The sequence below is a fragment of the Solanum lycopersicum genome, chromosome 1 (assembly GCF_036512215.1).
Source record: "Solanum lycopersicum chromosome 1, SLM_r2.1".
Lineage (NCBI taxonomy): Eukaryota > Viridiplantae > Streptophyta > Magnoliopsida > Solanales > Solanaceae > Solanum > Solanum lycopersicum.
In genome coordinates, this window is record NC_090800.1 from 15093022 (window position 1) to 15111658 (window position 18637).

General features: G+C 34.4%; 1 pseudogene; it reads left to right on the forward strand.

Moving 5' to 3' along the window:
- Window positions 1–5642: 5642 nt before the first annotated feature.
- LOC101265465 (receptor-like protein Cf-9) lies at window positions 5643–8436 on the forward strand (annotated as a pseudogene).
- The last annotated feature ends 10201 nt before the right edge of the window (window positions 8437–18637 follow it).

Below are 18637 nucleotides of genomic sequence, written 5' to 3' on the forward strand. Positions count from 1 at the left end.
GACAGCCTTCCCATTATCTGGTTTGGCTTTTCTATTCAACTTTAGACAGTCTTTCTTCTAGTGCCCTTTTTCTCGGCAAAATGCACATTCATCTTTTTTGAGTCTGGATTTTGACTTGGATCTCCATTTCTTCGTTCTTATATGATTTTGAGAATGACCTCTCGCAATCAATGCTTCTGTTTCTCCGCCTTGTTTATTCATAACTACATAAGGCAGAACAAACTTCTTTGAGAAATACTTCATCATTCCCATGCAGTAGAGTCGTTTCAAGATGCTCGAACTCATCGGGAAGTGAAATTAACAACATTAAGGCCATTCTCCATCTATGAAAGTCACGTCCATATTCCATAAATTTGTCGCCAACTTATTAAAGCTAGTGATATGGTCATTCATTGTGCTACCAGGAATATAAGTGAAGCATAACAGTCTTCTTTTCATGTAAAGTTTATTTTGACCGTTTTTCTTCAAGAATTTTTCCTCCAATGAATTCCATAATTTATTTGTAGATGTTTCCTTCGTGTATGGATACTATTGTTCTCTTGCGAGGTAAGATCGAATGGTACCGCAAGCAACACGGTTGATAATCTTCCAATCTTCTTCTCCTACACCGTCTGGTTTCTTTTCTTCAATGGCAATATCTAGCTCTTGTCGAAAAGAACATCAAGGACCTCGCCTTGCCACATTTTGAAATGTCTTGACTCGTCAAAAATTTTAACTGCAAATTTCGTATTTGACACATTTATTGTAATAAGCCAAGATGCCAATGATAACGTATTATTGACACTCGATGTGGACAAATCATCTTTCTTGTCTCCCATTTTACTACAAATACTAAAATAAATATTTTTCTAATGTGGAAGTTCGGACTGTGTTGCAATCACAGAGCATACTGAGATAATACTTTGGCTCTGATATCAATTGTTGCGGAAGCCGAATATATAGAGAGTGATGAAATCGTAACTACTATACCTAAAGATGGCTAATATATAGTAAATGAGACAATAATAAAAAGAACACCAGGAATTAACGAGGTTCAGCAAATTTTTGTTTCCTTTTGCCTACTCCTTGGACACGACCAACCAATATTTATTTCACTAAAAGAGTACAAGTAAAATACTACAAGAGAGAAAGAAGAACAAATGTCTTAGGAGATGAGAAGGCAAGTGAGAGGTGTGTTACAAATGAATTACGAGATACCTATTTATAGGAGTGAATTCTTCCTATTGATGTCATCCATGACATCACAATATGTCAGAATGTCAGGATTTACCTTGTGAAACCAATTTATTCTTCACCTAAATTTCACCTACAAAAGGTGCTATCTTGACTTATCTACCAATGAAGAATTATTTTTCTAACTACCATATCTTCTCATTAATCCATTTTTGAATCTTGTCAAATTTATCACATATACCATCTTACTATGTGAGACTCTTAACACTGAATGCTATGATCTAAAGCCTTCACATAACTATAAATGCCTTGGACGTGTGTCGCCTCAGGAAGCAATGTCATCATAAAACACATGACTTTAAGTTTTTGGAGAATACAACCTTCCCATCATGGGACAATGTCAATCAATATTGAATGATATGCCTCTTTTGTTCTCTTTTCAAAGTCTGCTTTAAAATCCACAAGTCGTAATATCTATTTAGCATTCCATAATTTATGACTGTTAATTTACCATTCACCTCTATCAACTCGTAAGGGTACACTCAGTGAGATGCTTTCGACAATGCAATAATTTTAAAATTTATAAAGTTAACATCAAATGCAGCTATTGCACTAGGTTTACAATACACTTTCCTAAGCACAAAAGAAACCATTGGCGTAATTCAAAGAGTATATGCAGGGTCATGTTCAATAAATTTCTCAGTCTGAAAAGAGAGAAAGAATTTTGTTCCATCAGGACGCGTCATAGAACGACAACTATGGATATCCACAAAATTTAATTCTGATATAAGAAATATACAGAATATGGAAATGCAACTGAGGCACATTAACAACTTGATGGGAAGCCACGAGAATATTTTGATGAATCTGAGAGAAGCTCATCACCTGATAGAGGATCTTGATAAGTCAACATGTTTGAAGAACTCGCTTAACAAAAACCAAGTACCAAAGGAAAAAACAGAGGCCACTAAAAACAAATCATCATTTGAACAAAGTAGATTGGCATAATATCGACTTATGCACGGAGACTTATGTCCTAGTAATGATATTCTCCTAATATATTATACAGAGAGTAGTTGAAGTTTTTTGGAGTGGTGGTTCACAATATTTGTCTATCTGGACTTAACGAATCAGTCCAACCAAAGTTTGAACTGATTAGCAAATGATTTTCTTTTTTTACCTTTTAAGTCGATGTTTATGCACTAGTTGACGCTATTTTTTTCAAGGAATTATGCTACTTTGATGACAAGACACACCCGTTAGCAGTCTTATTTTAACTAAACAAACTTTTTTTTTTATAAAATTTAGGCTAAAATGTTTTTGTCAAGGCCCATACATCACTTTTTACTCTTATACAGAACTTTGTAACTTTGTAAGTATAGATTCTTTAAGTAGTTGAATTACAACACCTGAATGTTTTTTTTTTATAGTTCAACATTCTTGTGATCCACATACAAGAAAATAAATTGCATACTTAATTTGTTAATGAATCAAGTGAGATTTTTGTTTTATATTACAAAAGTAGAATCATTTTGAAGTCAGATGCCTAAACGTGACGCAGAGACTGTTGGTTTAGTTATTAGTAACGATCTTGAGACAGAAAATAAATATTGTGGGAATAACCGGTGTCTCACATTGATTGTGACGATGAAGTAATTTTATTGATACAAAAATAATGTTAGTGATTTGAAACTTTTGATATTTTCTGCAATCATTTGAATTCTTGTGAAATGACTCGTGCACTGACTTGAGAATACAAAGTTGACAATTCAAAATTTGAGTGAAAGTGATTAGGTGGGCTCCTAATAATTGATTGCTCCAAAGTAACAATAATAGACTTTTCTTTGCTTAATTTATGGTTCACAATATACCTCTTCAAAATTACATATGTTGATGGTTCACCGTATTTGCATGTCTAGACTTAAATCAATTCCATCAAAATTTGATCAGATTTTTGACTGAATTTATTATTTAACTTTTAGTCAAGGTCTTTGCACCAATAACACTATTATCCTAACTAAACTAGCTTTTTGAATTTTCAACTTAGTTATTTTGTCAAGGCCCATATATCACTATCTACTCTTATAGACTATTCTCTTCTTTTTTTCTAAAAAATTATATTGATTAAAGGAAAAAAAAGACCTGATACACCCCTCAAATTTATTATTTAGATCTTATATACCACTCATTATAAAAGTGACTCATATATACTCATATTGTTAAACAACTAACTTATCTATACTTTTATCTTTAAGGGAAGTGAAAAAATTAATCCTAAATTAGGTTTTTAATTTTATTATATATTTGATCCTTCTCACATATTTTTTTTACTTTTTTTGATTCAACGATTAATGTGAATTATTATTTTATTGGTAATATATATATATATATATATATATATATATATATATATATATATATATATATATATTCTTGTTTTAGTTACAATTAAAGTTATTCAATTTAAATATGTTCTCGTTTTTAAAAAAAGGAGAAATTTGAAGAATTAAATAAATCCAAAATGGAGCCCTTGATAAATTTTTAACAAATAATAAAAATTCTGAATTCATTTTGTTTTGTGTTAATTTGATTCAAATTATAAAAAACTTGATTCATAAATAAATACATGTCATTGACCAAAATAAGTTTGGCCCATTCGTTGCAATTCTCGCGACCCAATTTTATCTGAATAAATGAGAAAAATTACTTTTTCAACAAGCAATTACCCTTTTGAATTTAAATATATTGTACTTAATTTCTATTTATTGATATTTCTATAAGAAAAAATAGGAGTCAAACGAACTTAACTATCAACAAACAAGTAAAATTTAGGGAGATAATAGAGATTTTTAAAAAAATCAAACTCCCATAGAATTAAATTTTTGGCTATCTTTCCCTAAGGAAAGAAAGAGAGCAAAAATAATATCTAAATAAATAAGCCTAGTGTTTAAATGTCATATCAATCCCACTTTCATACAAAAATTTGCCCTGGTGTAGTTAGTTGAAAAAATCCATAAAAAGATTCGATCAATAATGTGTCCATAGTTGTCATTATGTTTATTTTCATATATAGAGGGTTGACTTGACTAGAGTAGTGTACACCAAATTAAAATTTGGTCCAAAAGCTGGAAACTGAGGTTCAATAAAAGAGAAAGGCTCAAAGTCTACTTTGTCCTGCTTCAGGGTTTGTTTGATAGTTCACTTTTACTTTCTTAAAACATTATTAAAATGTGTGAGTTAAACCAACAAGATTAATGAATATTATTGATGTAAGTTAAGAAAATGATGTGGTGCAGTTATAGAGTTGATCTTAAATGAAAAAGTATTTTTTTAATATGATTTTAAGAAAATAAATTAATGGATAAAGGATATTTTCGCAATCCAACTTTTAACTTAGATTCTCCAACTTATAGAGAGCGCTTCCACCTCCCCCCCCCCCCCACAAACCGATGGGGACCTATATAGTGCATGATACAAATTTAAAATAGTGGGACTCTAATGTGTGTACTCATCACCGCATCAAAAAAAATAACCTAGTATTCTCAAGGTGCATAAATTTGCATTGCCTAATAATCGGTTCAGAAGATAATATTCTCAAGGTCAGAAGCTGGGTTATGATTAATTGCAGAAATTTAAGATTGTGATGATTCCACTGATAAGGAATCAAAATAAACTTGTATTAGTACAAGTGACAAAAAAAATTGTATTATTACATTTAGATTTTTGTGCAATGACATGTGCATTAACTTAAGATTTTTCTCATTAGTTTAATTACAAGTGTTTATTACCTCAAGGGATAATGCCCAAGTACCCCCTCAACCTATGCCCGAAATCCCAGAGACACACTTATACTATACTAAGGTCCTATTACCCCCCCCCCTGAACTTATTTTATTAATAATTTTTTACACCTTTTCGGTCTACGTGGCACTATCTTGTGGGCCCAATGATGGTTGACTTTTTTTTTCAAACTAGTGCCACGTAGGCAAAAAAGGGGTAGAAAATTACTTATAAAATAAGTTCAGGGGGGTAATAGGACATTAGTATAGTATAAGTGTGTCTCTGGGATTTCGGGCATAGGTTGAGGGGGTACTTGGGTATTTTCCCTTACCTCAAACACTTTTTACTTAATTTGTTTATTTTTTTGGAAATATCAGGTTCCATAGAGTATTTGTTCTTTCTTAATGAATGACATAATATAAGTGATCAAAACAGCTTTTATTTTGAGAGTTTGGTGCACAAAATATCCGCACGTTTTCACACGTTTTGTGGATATTATACCATTACATCATTTAAAGCTAATTAGTTATGGTAACCTTAACTGAGCATGATATTGTTATTTGCTAGAAGGATCATATATACATTAGATGAAAAGGGTATATGAGCCAAAGAAAAAGTAACTGTTGTGCATATATATGACCAAACCAATCAAAATAAATTGAAAATGTTTTGGTCAGGGTCTATGTACCAACTAATACTCTTATAGAATTTTCTTTTTCATTGGAACAACACAAAAGACTCTGCATATACAACTGACCTCACTAAGTCTTTTTTGCTTAATTTGTGTTATATATATCTTATCAAAGTTATTGAATAGAGGAACAATACAAAGTGTTATTGATTTGTTTTTTTGAACATTTTAGTCCAACAATGGGCTACGTAAACCTTGTATTTTTTATGCTATTTCCCTTCCTTTGTCGTTTCTTTCTCCTCATCCTTGCATCATTTGTGTCCCAAACATCAAGCTTTTGCTCTTCTACAATTCAAGCACATGTTTACAATAAGTCATTATGCTTATTGTTTCGACATAACAGGCACACTGATTCACTCATATCCAGAAACTCTTTCGTCGAAGAAGAGCGCTGATTGTTTCTCTTGGGATGGAGTTTATTGTGACTACACAACAGGACAAGAGATTGAGATAAACCTCAATTGCAACCGACTTCAAGGCAAGTTTCATTTCAATAGCAGCCTCTTTCAACTCTCCAATCTCAAAAGGCTTGATTTGTCTTATTATGATTTTTCTAGGTCGCTCATTTCACCTAATTTGGTGAGCTTTCTAGTTTGACGCATTTTGATTTGTCGAATTCAAGATTTGCAGGTCTAATCCCAGAAGAAATCTCTCGTCTTTCTAAATTACAAGTTCTTCGTGTCTGGAGTTTTTCAAATGATCTTAGATTCAGACCTCACAATTTTGAACTACTCTTTGAGAACTTGACCCAACTAATAGATCTCAACCTTAGCTCATGAATATCTCTTCCACCATTCCTCTGAATTTCTCATCTCATTTTGAAAAGAAATTAGAACTTTCAGACATGCGGATATACGGGATATTGCTCGAAGGAGTTTTCCACCTTTCCAACTTAGAAACTCTTGATTTGTCATACAATCTACAGCTCACTGTTAGGTTTCCCACAACCAAATGGAATAGTAGTGCATCACTCATGGTGTTATATGCCTATAGTGTGAATGCTACTAGCAGGATACCAAAATCATTTAGTCATCTAACTTCACTGTGTACATTGAGAATAGTTTCTTGTAATATCTCAGGTTCTATTCCTAAACCTCTATGGAATCTCACCAACATAGAGGATTTGGACCTTGCTTATAACCATGTTGAATGACCAATTTCTGATTTCTTTAGATTTGGAAATCTAGTTGGTTATCACTTAGAAATAACAACTTTAATGGCCAACTTGAGTTCTTATCCTTTAACAGATGGACGCAACATGTTGACCTAGATTTTTCATTCAATTCCCTAACATGTTCAATTACTTCTAATGTAAGTGGTATGCAAAACCTACATTCACTCTTCTTGTCATCAAACCATTTGAATGGGACTATACCATCATGGATATTCTCCCTCCCTTCACTAGTTGACTTAGACTTGCGTGATAACCATTTCAGTGGAAACATTCAAGAGTTCAAGTCTAAAACATTGGATCGAGTGTCTCTAAAACAAAATTATCTTCAAGGTCCTATTCCAAAGTAACTCCTAAACCAGTGTGATTTAAGTTCTCTTGTCCTTTTGCACAATAATCTCAATGTACATATTGCTTCAACCATCTGCAATCTGACAATACTGATTGTCATAGATTTGGGCAACAATAATTTGGAGGGAAAAATCCCACTAAGTTTGGGTGAGATGAGTGGACTTAGAGTTTTTGATTCAAGCAACAAGTCTTAGCGCGACAATTAATTCTAATTTTAGAATAGGAAACCTACTTATAGTCATTAAATTTGACAGGAATGAGCTAGATGGGAAAGTCCTGCAATCTTTGATCAATTGCACATATTTGGAAGTTGTTGATTTAGGTAACAATGAGTTGAATGACACATTTCCTAAATGGTTAGGAGACCTACATGATTTGAAGGTTTTAAAATTGAGATCAAATAAGTTTTATGGCCCTATAAGGACTGACAACTTCTTTCCTCAAATTTGAGTCATAGATCTCTCATTCAATGGATTTAGTGGACATTTACCAGTGAGCCTTTTCGAGAATTTCGAAGCCATGAAAATAATTGTTAATAACAATGGAACTCCAAAGTATGTGGGAGGTACATATTACACACTTTCCTTGATAGTGACAACAAAGGGACGGGAGCTTGAACTTTCTCGAGTTTTGACTATAGAAAATCGTTATCAATCTCTCAAGAAATAGATTTGAAGTTCATATCCCAAGCATTATTGGAGATCTCATCGGAATTCGTACTTTGAACCTATCTCATAATCGCTTGGAAGGTCACATACTAGCATCACTGCGCTATTTAACTGTACTTGAATCATTGGATCTCTCATCCAGCAAAATCAGTGGAGAAATTCCACAACAACTTGCATCCCTCAAATCACTTGAAGTCTTAAATCTCTCTCACAATCATCTTGTTGGATGCATCCCAAAAGGAAAACAATTTGATACTATTGAGAATAGTTCATACCAAGGAAATTATGGGTTACGTGGAAGTCCACTCTCAAAGGATTGTGGTGGTGATGATGGCTAGCACAAACGACGAATCTAGTTGAGCTAGATGAAGAAGAAGGAGGAGGTTTATCAATGATCAGTTGGCAGGCGGTACTCATGGGTTACGGTTGTGGACTTGTTATTGGGTTGTCCATAATATACATAATGTTGTCAACTCATTATCTTGCATGGCTTTCGAGGATGGACGTAAAATTGAAACACGAAATTCTTATGAGAATGAAAAGGAACAAGAAAAGACATTAGTATGAAACCTCCGACTATTCAACTTAATCTCTATCCTTCAGAAGATTACATTTAATATATCCATAAATATTCTACCCCTTCATATTTAATGACTTATAACTTTATTTCTTTATTTTTGAAAATTGCAGGATTCAAGTCTACTGCATTACTGGGATGTGAATAAATTTTTTTACTTTTTCATAGTTTGAGATGTTTTTTATATTGTTTGTGTTTGTTACATTTGATATGTTTCAACAAATTTAGCTTATTCAATTGCAAGGAAAACCATAGAATTTTATATTAAACTGTAATATGAAATATAATAAGTAATTTTGATTTTTAGCGTACTTTGAAATATAAAAAGTATTCCTCGATATTGATCAGTATATGATAACTTGAATACAATATAGTTGAAAAGTTGGAGAAACAACTTTGGATTCTTTATGAAGTCGTAAGTTTCCTGTAGTAGATCAACCACACAACCACATTGTTTCATCTTAACTGCAAGTATGAATTCATGTGACATTGATTCAAACAATTAAAATCAAAAATCGACAAGGCTTGACACCCACAAGCTGATAGAACTGCTATGAAAGAAATCTCATTTGGTTGCAGCTCCTTTTACTTTCATGTTGACATACATAGTTAATGATGGGGAAGAAATCATAGTATTTCCATGTGCAAACCTTGTAGAAGAGTAAAGAAGCCGAAATCATAGCAGTAAAAGAAGTTTCATTACGTCAAATACTTCCCATGTACACCAATGCCAGATTATGTCAGTGTGGCAAAATTCACTGTTAACTGATAAAAAACATGAATGAAATCCTATTAATTCTCTTGTATCAAAATCAGATTTTGAGGATATCCACAGTTCTCATTGAATAATTCATTCAGGGAGTAGACACCAAGTCTTTCATTTCCCTAACTTTCTTGCACCTGGAAAGCACCACTTCAAATTGCTTGATTTCATCCTAGCAACAACGGTTAGGCTATGACATTTTCCTTCTTTGCCCCAATTTCCTTATTGCATTCCTCTTCAAAGAACCTTTGTTCTCAAGGTCGGAGAATATATTAATGGGTTGAAAATTGTCTAGGCCTACCTTACTAATCCTAATGAAGTACCTAACTTCTGATATCTAACAAGCATGAAGTAAATAAGAGCTAGAGAGAACTAAGTATTTCTGATCATCACAGAGCTTGTAATACACGTGATAATGGTATAACAAATAAGGATGCTTAAATAATGTAAAAATATGTCAATCAAGGAAAAATTTGAGTTACCAGCCTCAAACTTTCTATTACAAAAGCATGAATTAAGAAAACGTTGATTGCCCATTAAAAGTGACTTGAAGTACTTTTCTTTGGTCTTCTACTTCAAACCTTTCCAACAACAATTGATTCATACCTTCTTTTGGTTTTTATTGGATCTAGTTGAACCTATTAATACTGTCAAATGGTTTTTCTTTATTTGTCGCGTCGGTAGGTGCCTTAGAACAAACTCCTCATTCATTTTACTGTCCCAACTATGTTGTCTTCCATGTGTCTTCTTTTTGCTTTTGTTTCTTCCACTTCTTTGTTGCCTAGGTCATATATCCCCTTTCCTAGCCACTCTATCAAAGCATATGTCCAACATATTGTCTTTCTCGTCTTCATCAAGAGAATCCTTACCCAAATCGATTGTATTTGATACTGAGACCCTTGACTCATTCTTCTTTGCAAGCACACTTTTAGACACAAATACGAGAGCTTCTGGACTTAATTAGCTATTCAAAGCAGGTGGTGAAACTTGTTTTTTCTTGGATCGAATCGTTGTCATTCTCTGTTAACCTTACTTGTTTTCCATTAGTCTTCAATAAAGAGTCAAAGCTATTTGAACATAATAGGCCTGTTGAGGCATTAAAAGTATCTTGTCTCTTATCATTGTCACGGAAATTTCCAGTCAGACCCTTTTCACTACATGGAGAATTATTTTTACTAGTCGGGGAAAGGATCCAACTACTAGTTGGATTCTCTTTTTCAACTTGCAAAACATGCTACCTAGAATTTTCAGCATCTTCAACATCAGATGGATCCATTAGTTTTTATCCTGAATCCATTAATTTTTTTCTTGAAACCATTAAGTTTTGCCCTGAAGCAACTCGCGATGCATCAACCCCAACTCTTGGTGCCCCCTCTATGTTTTTAGTTGCATTAGACATCAAATTCAGCCCAACTTCTTTTGATTGCACCTCATTAGTAGCAACATGTTGGTCATTGCAATCACCTTTGATTCCGGTGGTAGTTTGAGCACCAACATTACTTGTAACAACATGTATTTAGTCTACACTATTTTGCTGGAAAGTGGAAGCAATCAATTGTCGATCTAAAGAAATAGCTTTACTTTGGTCGACATCTACAATCATTCTTTTTTCATTCCACATTTCTCTCGCATCGCCTTGATACTTTTCACTAACGATAGTACTTTTTAAAGCAACTTCAATGGTATCGTCAATTTGTTTGTTATTTTGATTTCTTTTCGAGATCAAATGACAACTATATTCATCATGAACTTGGTGCTTACAATAATTTCATTACAAAGGTAGATTATAATGTATAATCTCCTAAAAAAACCTCGATCAACTTACTAGATATTTCATCCATAAACTGAAATCTTAAACGATTTAGAAGCTTTTCCATTAGATCAAGTATAACCTTGACCCTAGCCGTGCTAGGTCTTGACTTGATTTGAGTAGCTTTAACTATATCTATTGGTTTTCCAACTGCTGATGCTATAGACAACAAAGACTTCTTTGCAAACAAATCTGGAGATAAGTTCAGTAAAGAAATTCAAACCATAGCTAACGTTGTTTCCTCCTTGGGGCTATATCCAATGGACCATGGAAAAAGCCTACATTGATGCTCCTCTTCATTCTACACAGATAATTAACTAGCGGGATAAAAATAGTACATAATCTTCATATTTATCAAAGCTCAACAAAATTTGTCTTGGAGTAAGTAAGTCAATTAAATAATTGTCCTTGATACCAAGATGTTTCTGTAAAATTTACCTTAATACCTTCAAATATGATGCACCATGGGATAATTTAAACACCATTGCTTGATGCAATCTCTCTTCGATCATAAAGCCTTGTCTTTCCTCCATTGAAAACATGATAGTAGGTTCTCCATGAATTATTTTGATTGATTTTACGATTGTTTTTTAGTTAATTAAGATAGGTTGTTTATGATTTATAGTATTGAAATTGAAAAGGGTGGCGTATAGGGTGGTTTGGAGTGGTGGGGCGGGCTGGACAGCCTCAAAAGGTGGTCATCCAATGACTGTAGCATCCATGATAGCTGTGCATTTGCTGCCTATGTAGGAGCCACCAGAAACCCTAGGTTGTCTATCTAGTTTTCTTTCTCTCTTTCTTTTTTGTAACATGATATCATCATTTTCAAGGAAAAACTTAGTTTCTAAACACTTCTTTTTAAAAATGAGTTTAAGTATATATTTATTTCAGAAGAAATTATAATTAATAAAAATTAAATGCTTGTAGGGAAGGCTATCTCAAGGAGGATCTTTTTAAACTCGGTAATTATTGCTAATATCAATAATAATTCAGTTTATTCTTACTTATTGAAGTCAAATAATTTGTGACATGATTGTTAGGACATGTCAATTATAAGATCAAACAAAAATTGATTTGTTTAGAAGTTTATCCTGCTTTTGAGTGCAATAAATAAAAAAGTCAAATATGTGTAATATTTAAGTATGCTAAGCATCTTTAAAAATATGTTGAAACAAATTTCAATCTCATAGAATTGATTCACACTAATATTGTGATATGAATTAGTCAACATCATTTAGTGGTGGAAAAAGTATTTCATAACTTTTGACAATTGCACTAGATGTTGTTGTTTTTATTTACTGAATAGTAAGGATAAGGTAATAGAAGTATTTAAGCAATGTAAAATTGAAGTTGAAAATCAGTTGGATATAAGGATAGACATGATAAAAAGTGACGGGAATGGAGAATATGAATCTATTGTTTAGACGAATATGTTTGGGGAATGCAATTACCGATCAAACTATTGTCCCTCACACACCTCAACCCAATGGGTTGCAAAAAGAAAAAATAAAACATTTAATATATTGTTAAATGTCGTACTATTAATTCTGATTTAGCGTTATTTTGTGGGGGAAAGCTATTTCTACTGTAAATCAATCACTCCATAGAGTGTCTCACAGAAAAACGTAATGTATTTCATATAAGAAATGAAAATAAAGAAAATTAAACTTGAAATACTTCATAAGTGCAGAAGTGTAACCCAATTTTAATTCCTAAAATGATCAAAATAGAATCAAAGAATAACTGTGTTTTTATTGAACATACTACAAAAAATAAAACATATCAATTTTAATTCACAGTTTTGAACATTCTGGTATTCATGATAATATAGTATTTAAATGACATAATACTGAGCTTTTTGAACACATATATCCGTATAAAATTAAATTTAAACTGTCTAGTGAAAATTCTAACAACCTTGACAAGAACCAAAGGACAACATACTTAATGAATAGATTTCAAGGAATAGTACATGTCAAAAAACATCTACTTATTTCGAATAAAATTTTGTAACATTTCATTTTGAAAATTAGCCTTAAGCATTAAAAGAAGTTGTGCCTTCTACGAACTTATTCTTTTGAAATAGGCTGTCAACAATAAAATTGATTTATCCTTAAAGTTGGTTAATTTTTCTCAAGAAAATAAGTCTTTAAGTTCAAAATGATTTTTCAAATCAAAAATAAATGGTGATGAAAATTATTGACGAATATAATGTTAGATAGTGGAGCCTGATTAATTTTAGGTTTTCCTATTTATTCTCTGTTTTAGGTTTTCCTATTTATTCTCTATTTTAGATTTTCCTATTTATTCTCTGTAACCAAAAATACTCTGATTTATATAAATATACCTCACCGCCGTGGAAGTTTACTCCCGGGGTGTTACCACGAAATATTGGATTTTCTCTTTCTCTCTCTAGATCTCTCATCTCTTTCTCTTGAAAGTTCTTGTGTTCTTCATTCATCTAGTGTTTGTGCGTGAATTCGATCCTAACAACTGGTATCAGATCAAAGGAGATTCAACACGATCACTGAAGATGGATAGTTCGAAGCTTGAAATTGAGAAGTTTGATGAATCCGATTTCAGTTTCTAGAAGATGCAGATCGAAGATTATCTGTACCAGAAAGATCTTCACGAACCTTTGACTGGGGTAAAGTCGGAATCCATGACGGAGGAGAAGTGGAAACTCAAGAATCGCTAGGCTCTAGGGTTGATCCGGTTGACTTTGTCAAGAAACGTGGCGTTCAACATCGTGAAGGAGAAGACTACGTACGGTCTGTTGAAGGCACTGTAAAACATGTATGAAAAACCATCGGCTATGAACAAGGTATATTTGATGCGTACATTGTTCAATTTACAAATGTCTGAAACTGGATTCGTTTCTGATCATATAAACGAGTTCAATATGATTGTGAGTCAACTCAATTCTGTGGATATTAATTTCGAATATGAAATTAAGGCGTTGATTTTGATGTCATCTCTGCCCGAGTGTTGGGATACTGTTTTTGCTGCGATTAGGAGTTCCCATGGATCTAAGAAACTTAAGTTTGATGAAATCCGTGATGTTGTTCTTAGCGAAAGTATTCGCAAACGAGAAGTGGGAGATTCATCGGGCAGTGCTCTCAGCATTGATCGAAGGGGGAGAAGTAAGACGAAAGGTCAAAATCAACATGGTCGATTAAAATCAAAGAATCAAGGAAAATCCCTGAAAAGAACAAACCTGACTTGTTGGAACTGTGGAGAAAAAGGGGCACTTTCGGACGAACTGTACAAAATCAAAGAAGAAACAGAATCAGAAATTTGGAGATGACAATGATTTTGTAAATTTAGCAGAGGACATTGGGGATGCTCTAATCCTTAGTGTGAACAGCCCGATTGAATCATGGATTTTGGATTCTGGTGCATCTTTCCATTCGTCTCCAAGTAAGGAGTTGTTTCAAAATTTCAAATCTGGAAATTTTGGAAAAAAATATCTTTCTGACAATAAAGCTTTAGAGATTGAAGGAAAGGGGGATGTTTGCATAAAGACCACCTCGGGAAACCAGTGGACATTGGAGGATGTCAGATATATTCGTGGGATCAAGAAAAATCTGATCTCTGTTGGTCAGTTGGATAGCACGGGATATGCAGCAGATTTTGGAAAAGGTTCGTGGAAGATCGTGAAAGGTGCTATGGTAGTAGCTCGTGGCACCAAATCTGGAACCTTGTATACCACTGCAGGGTGTATAAACATGGCTGTTGTTGCTGAAGGTGCTTCCGGTTCATGTCTGTGGCACAACAGACTTGGACACATGAGTACTAAAGGAATGAAGATGTTTGTTGCAAAAGGAGCATTAGAGGGTCTGAAGTCTGTTGATATGGGTCTTTGCAAGAGTTGTGCTATGGGCAAACAGAAAAGAGTACACTTCACAAAGACTCCTAGAGAGCCAAATAAAGTGCGGTTGGAAATGGTCCATACAGATGTTTGGGGACCATCTCCAGTATCATCACTTGGAGGATCCAGATTCTATGTTACCTTCATTGATGATTTCAGTAGGAAGGTATGGGTTTACTTCTGGAAGCATAAGTCAGATGTGTTTGCAACTTTCAAGAAGTGGAAAGCTGAAGTTGAGAATCAGACTGGTTTGAAAGTCAAATGCCTAAGGTCTGACAATGGAGGAGAGTATGACAAATCAGAATTCAAGGCATTCTGTGCAGCTGAGGAAATCCGATTGATGAGAACAGTTCCTGGTAAGGCAAGGCAGAATGGGATTGCTGAGAGGATGAACAGAACATTGAATGAGCGTGCAAGGAGTATGAGGATACACTGTGGGTTACCCAAAACACTTTGGGCGGATGCTGTGAGCACAACTGCATACTTGATCAACAGGGGACCATCAGTTCCTTTAGGGTTCAAGATTCCAGAGGAGGTGTGAACAGGAAAAGAACTCATGTTCTCACACTTGAGGACTTTTGGTTGCACTGCTTATGTTCATGTTGATCCAGAAAAGAGAGACAAGCTTGACGCCAAGGCTGTGAAGTGTTACTTCATAGGCTATGGTTCTGATTTGTTTGGTTACAGGTTTTGGGATGACAAGAACAGAAAGATCCTGAGATATTGTGACGTAACATTTGATGAGTCTGTCTTGTACAAGGACAGAGAGCAGAAGGTTCTAGAGATTACAAAGCAAGTGAGAGTTGAGGTTGAGTTGGAGAAGAGTAACCCCAGATATGTCGAAGCATATACTCAACCAACTTCTACTGAAGAATATGAAGTGGAGCAAGTTACACCTGAGCAGGTGTTAAGGAGATCATCCAGATCCATCAGGATACCAGATAGGTATTAACCTTCATTACACTATCTATTGCTGACTGATGAGGGGGAACCAGAGTCTTTTGATAAGGCCCTACAGGTGGAGGATTCGATCAAGTGGGAGCAAGCCATGGATTATGAGATGAGGTCACTTGAGAAGAACGACACATGGGTGTTGACTGAGCTACCTGCCGGGATGAGAGCTTTGGTGAATAAGTGGGTGTTCAGAATCAAGACTGAACCAGATGGCAAAAGAAGGTTCAAGACTCGTTTAGTGGTTAAAGGATATTCACAAAGGAAAGGTATTGATTATGCTGAAATATTCTCTCCTGTTGTGAAGTTAACCTCTATTCGAATTCTGTTGAGTGTTGTTGCATCGGAGAATTTGCATCTAGAGCAAATGGATGTAAAAATAGCGTTTTTACATGGAGATCTGGACAAAGAGATCTATATGCAGCAATCGGAAGGATTTGTGGTTCCAGTCAAGGAACACATGGTGTGCAAGCTCACCATGAGCTTGTATGGACTAAAGCAAGCACCAAGGCAGTGGTACAAGAAGTTTGACTCCTTCATGACCAAGAGTGGATTCTGCAAAGCTGAAAAGTATCCTTGTTGTTACTTCAAGAAATACAATGATCCATATGTATTTCTACTCTTGTATGTGGATGATATGTTGATTGCAGGATCTATTATGAGGGAGATTAACAATCTAAAGACAAGGTTGTCTACAGCGTTTGAGATGAAAGATTTGGGTCCAGCAAAACAGATTTTGGGGATGAAGATTTCTCGGGATAGATCTGCTGGCAGTTTAAATCTATCTCAGGAGTTGTACATTGAGAAGGTGCTGAGCAGATTTAGGGTTAATGATGCTAAACCCAAGACTACTCAATTGGCAAATCACTTTAAATTGTAAAAAGAGGAGTCACCCAAGACTGTCGAGGAGCGTGATCACATGGCACTTGTTCCATATGCTTCAGCAGTTGGTAGTTTGATGTATGTTATGGTCTGCACTAGACCTGATATAGCACATGCAGTGGGAGTTGTTAGCAGGTACATGGCGAACCCTGGGAAAGAGCATTGGGAAGCTGTGAAGTGGCTTCTGAGATATCTGAGAGGTACATCTAGTACTTCACTTTGTTTTGGCAAAGGCAAGGTGACTCTACAGGGTTTTGTGGATGCTGATCTTGGTGTGGATGTTGATCTTGGTGGGGATGTTGACTCGAGCAAGAGTACATCCGGTACATTTACACCATAGGTGGAAAAGCAGTGAGTTGGATGTCCAGGCTTCAGAAGTGTGTTTCTCTTTCATCTACTGAAGCTGAGTATGTGGCAATAGCTGAAGCTGGGAAAGAGATGATATGGCTGGCAGATTATCTTGAGGAATTGGGCAAGAAGTAAAGCGAGAATATTCTTTACTCAGATAGCCAGAGTGCCATACAGTTGGTGAAAAATTCAGTCTATCATTTGAAGACAAAGCACATCAGAAGGCGATATTATTTCACTCGCAGGGCAGTGGAGGATGGTGAGATGTGCTTGGAGAAGATAGAGGGTGCAAAGAACTCGGCAGACATGTTGACGAAATGTGTTGATGTTGGGAAACTGAGGTTATGTAAAACCTCGGTTGGCCTTCTGTAGTTGTTGCTACAGATGTTGCAGTGCGGTAAATATGTTAATGATGAAGAGATTTTTTTTGAGAATGTATTTTTTGGATGACTGAGTCACTCTCCAAGTGGGAGAATTGTTAGGTAGTAGAGCCTGCTTAATTTTAGGTTTTCCTATTTATTCTCTATTTTAGGCTTTCCTATTTATTCTCTATTTTTGGTTTTCCTATTTATTCTCCGTATCCAAAAGTACTCTGATTTATTAATATAAATATACCTCACCGCCGTGGAAGTTTACTCACGGGGTGTTACCACGAAATATTGGTTTTGTCTTTCTCTCTCTAGATCTCTCATCTCTTTCTCTTGAAAGGTCTTGTGTTCTTCATTCATCTAGAGTGAGTGCGTGAATTCGATCCTAACATATAAGACAAGACTTATCTTTAAAAGTCTTTAGACAAAAGAAAATTCTTGATTATTTCGATACATACTCATCAAGAATTATAACCATTCAAATGCTTATTGCATTAGCTACAGTATATGGTCTTGAAATACATCATATAAATGTGAAAATAATTTTCCTAAATGAAAATTTTGAGGAAAAATATGGCATGGAACAACATGAGGATTATGTAGTTCCTGATAAAGAAATAAAAGTACACAAATTTATAAGTCACTTTATGAGCTAAAACAAACAATCAAATAGTGACATGCAAAGTTTGACCAAATCATGTTAATAAATGAATTTAATTAATGCGATGTGTTTACATTAAAGACACTTGAAATGACAAAGTCATTGTTCGTTTGTATGTGGATAACATGTGTATCATCAGTACAGATATTTTTGACATAAATGCTACTAGGTAAATGCTAGTAAGAAAATTTGATATGAAAGACATTGGAGTTGCTAATGTGATCTTAGGAATAAGAATTCATAAAACTCCACAAGACTTAGTGTTGACACAATCTCATTACGTAGTAAAGATACTTGACAAATTCAAATATTTGAATTTCAATATTGTCTTGGCACTAATAGATGCAAGCTTTGTACTTCATCAAAAGAATTTAGGTGAAAGTAACTCATAATTAGTCTATGCAAGCGTGTTGAAAAACTTGATGTATATCCTGAATTGTAAGCATCAGACTAAATATGTGCTATTAGCAAGTGAAGTTGGTTCACAAGTAATTCCAATCAAACTTATTGGATCACAATAAAAAGAGTTTTGGGAGATCTAAAACGTACTCAAAACAATGCTTGTGTTATAAG